Source organism: Geospiza fortis, unplaced genomic scaffold (assembly GCF_000277835.1).
Source record: "Geospiza fortis unplaced genomic scaffold, GeoFor_1.0 scaffold386, whole genome shotgun sequence".
Classification (NCBI taxonomy): domain Eukaryota; kingdom Metazoa; phylum Chordata; class Aves; order Passeriformes; family Thraupidae; genus Geospiza; species Geospiza fortis.
In genome coordinates this window covers 120,344-126,343 of record NW_005054735.1, presented here as the reverse complement: position 1 = coordinate 126,343, position 6,000 = coordinate 120,344, and positions in this window count along the sequence as shown.

Below are 6,000 nucleotides of genomic sequence, written 5' to 3'. Positions count from 1 at the left end.
AGCTTCTCAGGAGAAAAGATCCTAACGAAAGTATTTTTCAGAAAATATCATGGCTACAACCTTTTGTATTTCACTTACACATAACTTAAGGAGATTTTTTTCCCCCAGGCATCTATTGATTACAGAAATTGCTAATTAACTATTTGCTTGGAAGAATATTTTCTGTCATTTCAATCATTAGAATAAATGCTGCACTAATATCCTGGTTTCAGCCTTAAAATAATTACATCTTACATTACTATGATTGCAAACTCCTACCACTTGTACTGGGTTTGCATAACAAGGTTTTGGTAGCAGGGGAGCCATAGGGGTAACTTTTGGGAGCCACAGGAGTACTTCTCTGAGAAGCTGCCAGAAGCTTCTCCCATGTCTGACAGAGCCAAAGGCAGCTGCCTACAAGAAAGACCTGCCACTGTCCAAGGCTGAGCCCACCAGTGATGGTGGCAGTGCCACCGGGATAGCAAAGCAGCAAAAAATCCAAAATGTGCAACAAGCAACAGCAGCCAGAGACGAGAGGAGTGAGAATATTTGAGCAACAGACCTGCAGGCACCCAGGGCCGGTGAAGCAGAAATGTGAAGAGGTGCTCCAGGTGTCAGAGCAGAGGTGAAGACCATGGTGTGGCAGATGTGCCCCTGCTGCCCATAGAGCTCCATGATGGAGCAGGTATCCACCTGAAGCCCATGGAGGAGCCTGTTCCAGAGCAGGTGGATGTTCAAAGGAGGCTGTAACACTACAGGAAGCCTGTGCTGGAGCAAGTTCCTGGCAGGATCTGTGGATCCATGGAGGACCCATGCTGGAGCAGTCTGTTCCTGAAGGGCTGCACCCCACAGAAGGGTGACCCATGCTGAAGTTTGTGAAGGGCTGTAGCCTAAGGGTTCACATTGAAGAAGTTCATTGAGGACTATATCCTCTAGAAGGCAACCCACACTGGAACAGGATGAGTGTGAAGAGTCCTTCCCCTGAGAAGGAAGGAGCAGCAGAGACAAAATGACTACAGCCCCCATTCTGTGGGGAGAATTGTAGGGGGGCACAGTATGTAATCTTATCCCCCAATGAGTTGCAGCTGGGGCCAATTAAGAATCACATCTGTAACCAATTACAAACAAGTAGCATAAAAGGGTGGAGTCAGAAGACTGCAAGAACCAGAAGAAGACTGCAGGAGAAGGCTGCACCAGGAGAAGGCTGCTGTGAAGACCAGGAGATGGCTGCTGCAAGAACCAGGAGAAGATGGGCAACTGTGACCCACTGGGACGGAGTGGGGGAGGCGGCATTGGTGTAGCTGAGAGTGGCAGGTGGAAGCCACAAGGAGGTCTGGACCTGATTTCTACTAATCAAGACGCCTGGAAGTAGGTGAGTCACCAGCTAGTAGTAATGGGACATTTGAGGTCTTTGTTTTGTGTTGTGACCGCCTCGACAAGAAGAGATAGATGTTGTAGTAACGTAACTGCTGTAATGTATTACTGTAACGTAGAAGTATTGTTGTAAATGTATATAAGACAACACCATTCCATGTGCTCCTGCTTGGGAGGAGGAGGAGAAATGATGAGGGATCTCTCCCTGTCCTTGTCCCAACACATGAGCCTTTTGTTATATTTTCCCTCCCCTATCCAGATGAGGAGGGCAGTGACAGTGGCTGGGGGAGGCATCTGTTGTCCAGTGAAGGTCAGACCACCACATAAAAAGTCCTCTTTTTGGTACATTCAAACAAATTTATACTCTTTAGCTTTACAACCAATTCTTCATTACAGAAATGTTCTCTTAGACATATTAAAAAAGCAGGATATCAAAATCAAAAACCAAAGATACAAATGCAGTGTGTTGATAGTACACAAAATTCTGTGGCCAAGCAGAACTTATAATAATTAGTTACAGTTAAGGCAGTTTTGGAAGTTAACTTGGAGGAAGTCATCCCTTGCAGTGGGGAGTGTAAAGGTGGCTGAGCTGGTACTGGCTGGAGGTGTTCAAATGTTGTGGCTCAGCATTGCCTGTGGATCTCATTCATTTGGGGCCAGAAACCAGGACTGAGAAAGGCCTGGAGGAGGCAACAAGGAATTTATCTATCATGTGGGATGAGAAGTCAACCAGCATAGGAGCAATGGTCCTTTACCCTGTATCTTCTTTCATAGTATGTTCTTCCTTTAATGCTTTTTAGTATCCTTTCCATTCTCTGCAGTAGATGTGGTGCTACCATTAGGTGCAAGATGATGCTCACAGGAGAACAAAAACCTTGTGCTTGCTGTTGGCAATGTATCCAAGTGCTGCTGACAGAAAAGCCACAGTATATTCCCACATCAAATATTTAGGCTGTGTTGCTTCTGATAGCTGTCTCCACCACAGCCAATACTAAATCTGAAGACAGTCAATGCCTAATTTCTCATGACAGAAATGAGAGTGCTATATGAAGTAATCATAAGGGGCCCAGGCTTTGTCCTAGCTTTACCTTGCTCAGTGCTTATTTCCCTGCAGTATAAGCAGGGAGAACATGCTGACCTGGGTAAGGTTCATCAGCATTCAGAGAAGAAGAGCTCTTTGATTTTGTGGTTTGCATATTGATTTAAAAGAATGAACCCATTCTGCATGCAACTGGAAAGTAAAACACTTTAAAGATCTCTGACTAATTTTCTGGAGCCTATTTTTCAATCTCTAGACAATGCATTTGGACATCACTTCTATATTACTCTTTTAGCTCCTCTGTTCACATTATTCTCAATACTGCAGTTCCTGTTCTGCAGAAAAATATGTTTACTGTTCATTTTACTTTTGACATTTGTTTTCACTGAGCTTTGAAACTAACCTGTGTACAATCTGTGAGTCCATTTGAAGTGAGGGTGTATTTCCCAGACCTTTTGGAGCAATTTTGAAAACTTAAACTACAATTACAGATCTTTCTCAGCATCACCTTTTATAGTATATGACTATCGGGGTGTCTTTTATGTTTCTTGTCTAACAGAAGACCTTCTTTTTAAATTCTCCAGTTGAAAGAAAACGGCTTTTTACTTGCAAACGAGAGTTTTATTTGCACTTCAGTGATTCTGTAAATACCTGAGCGTTTAATGTTCAGTTATGTATGTATTACTTCAAATGGCATTCTGATGTCCCTGATCCAGTAGTTGACATGTAGGCTCCCAGCATGTGAACAGTTGTATGTCACAGGTCTGTTCATAAACCTATGCTTCAATTACAGATACAACACTAAATTCCTAACAACACAAACTTAGTACTTCAATGATACTTTTTTCTTCCATTAAATACAAAATGCAATTATCTAAGCAAAATAAAATAAATATGAAGAAAACGTGGTCACAAATAAAAAACCAAAACAACATAGGTTGGATGTCCTGGTTTGGGACAAATTTGGAAGGGAATGATGGAGATATCAGGGTTCAACATCATAAAGTCACCCTGGGATGTTGGGAAAAATAAAGGGTGGAAATAAGTACTTGTAAATGGAGGGAAAATTGAATTTAATCACTCAATGCAATTGATTATAAGTGGTACATTTCAGAAGAATCCAAGAAAGATGTCCAGAGGTATTCTAAATGTTTTGATCACTATTAGTGCTTGTTGGTGCTTTTATTCTTTCTGTTTGTCTCTTTCTTTTTATTTATTTATTTTTTGAAACCAAGACTCCATCACTCTTCAAGCAACAGTCTTGTTTACTTACTTTTTTCCTGTGGTTGTCCCTGTTCAAGCATGCAGCCCTATGTGGCTTACCAGCCTGTTCACACATACATGATTTTGGGAGAGAATACCAGCAATTAATAAAGTTTTTGCTCTTGTATTTGTCTCAGTCATGTGTCCAAGAATTGCAAGGAGTGCAGAGTAATGCAGTAAAGAATAGAGAATGACGTTCTTCAATTTTTTTATTAATGTCTGTTAAATAGCAATATTTAAAAAATGTAACTAAATATACATAAATATTTTTTGAATTTACAGTGGATACCATATTTCTGTGCATGTCACATGCTGGTATTTGAGTAATCATAACTCTTATGATGTCTAATCGAATGCTAAATGCATTTCCTGCCACCATCCCAGGCCAATGAATCATGTTAATACTGGTGAAACCATGGTAATTTATTCAAATGATCTTACTAATATTTTGTATAGCAAAGATAAAAATCTCATGAGAAGTAGATGAAGCAGACAAAGTTCAAAAGGGTGACTGCCTGTAGAAACAATATTTTTTAATATAGTTCACCTTGACTTCAGACTGCAGGTGCAAAATACAGTAATATTAAAAATGTATTTAAATATGAGTTGCTTCAGGTGAACCATTTCAGTTGTCACATCTTAAAAGTCTTGTGATACTCATGAGCTACAGAGACACAGGCCCGCCACAGGTCTGTGCTTCTGGAGCCAGGAGATCACCAGCCCTTTTGACAATTTAAGCTCTAGCTATGACATAAAATAGATCTTTGTTAGAGCTGCTGTACACTGGTGCCTGTCTCTTATTGCAAGGCCCCAAATTCTTGTGTTACAGAGGTTCAAATTTGGAGCAATTCCCCGGCATCTGAGGAGCATCACGGCTTTGAAAAGTAATAAAAGAGTGGAAACGAGCTCAGTGTTTCTTGCATCTTTCAGGACTTCTGAAGGTGAGGGTCTTGATAGGAAGGCAAAAAAAAAGCTGATTGCAATTCATTTGTGTGGTGTAACATGGGTATAAACCCATTGTCTTGGATAATGATTTATGGCACTGCACTTTAGAAGAGAGCCACAAAGCTTACAGTCTGTTCAGAAACTCAAGGATGGAATTTGTCCTGACCCAGGCATGATGTCATATTCAACAGACTTCAAAAAAGAGCATTCATCCAGGTTTTCAGTAATGACCTTTTTGACATTTTCTTGTTAGCTTTCATTGCTACAATGACAACATTGCTGTGATTTGACCTCCTTCTGGTCCACTACATTTTCTGTATCAGTCAGGGTCTTCCATGATGCTCACACAAACACACCACACACACACATGGAGTGCTAAAAATTATTCCCTACCATGTTACTCTGTTCCCCACCATGTTGTTCTATTCCCCTGTCACCCTGTTGTTCCAGTGGAGCTAAACTGTCACAAAACTTGAGCAATGCTGTAACAAATCAAACAAGTTTGCGCCACCCACACACAAAGTCTTTGCCCCAGAGAGTTGTGAGACTGTGTTTCTCGCTTTACAATTATGAGAACCATAACCCTTAGAGTTTTTAAGAAAAAAGAGTACACAGGAAAAAAACCCAAAACATATCCTAAACAAAATATCCTTAAGAAATAACACAGCAGAACAAGAGGAAACAGCAAGAAAGGAAATATTAGAGGTCAGATTTTGCACTGGTGTTGCTGGAGCAGCTCTGTTGCCTCCAGGGGAGCTGTGCCAGCTTATCCAATACATATGCTCTGGCCCAGCATGATCTTCTAGTCAAATCACTGAACTGGTACCTTCAAAGCTTTCCCTATGATGCTGTTAAATTTGTATTGCTACCAGCAAAAATTTCTTAAAAAAAAAATTTTGCATACGCAAATTATTCACATTGCTTTATTTTTTCTTTGTCAGTTCACAAAAAATGGATTTCAAGTTGTCATAACCTTGCATTTAGTCAGTGAAAGAGTAATCTTGAAAGGAGAACATTGTTTTACAAATTGGACACATACCCTGTTTACTCTCCTCTAAAATTTGCACACTATAAAGCAAGTGGGTTTTTTTTGTTTTGTCTTAAAACCTTCTTCGTATATTATAATACAAAAATATTCATATGCAAGTAATAAAGATTTTTTTTTAAACATCCAACTTTTTTAAACCTAAGTCAAAGTCACACCAAAAGGTTTTTTTTTGTTTGGTTTTGTGTTGTTTTGTTGGTTTTTTTTTCATCTAGACAAAGTACACCTTGTGCTTTAACAAACTTATGGCATCATGTGCTCTTTACAAGGATTCTATTGAAAAAGCTCACGTGTTGTTATTCATTAAATAATGTAAAACTTGCCTACTTTTGTGGGTTTTATTTCTCTTAATCCT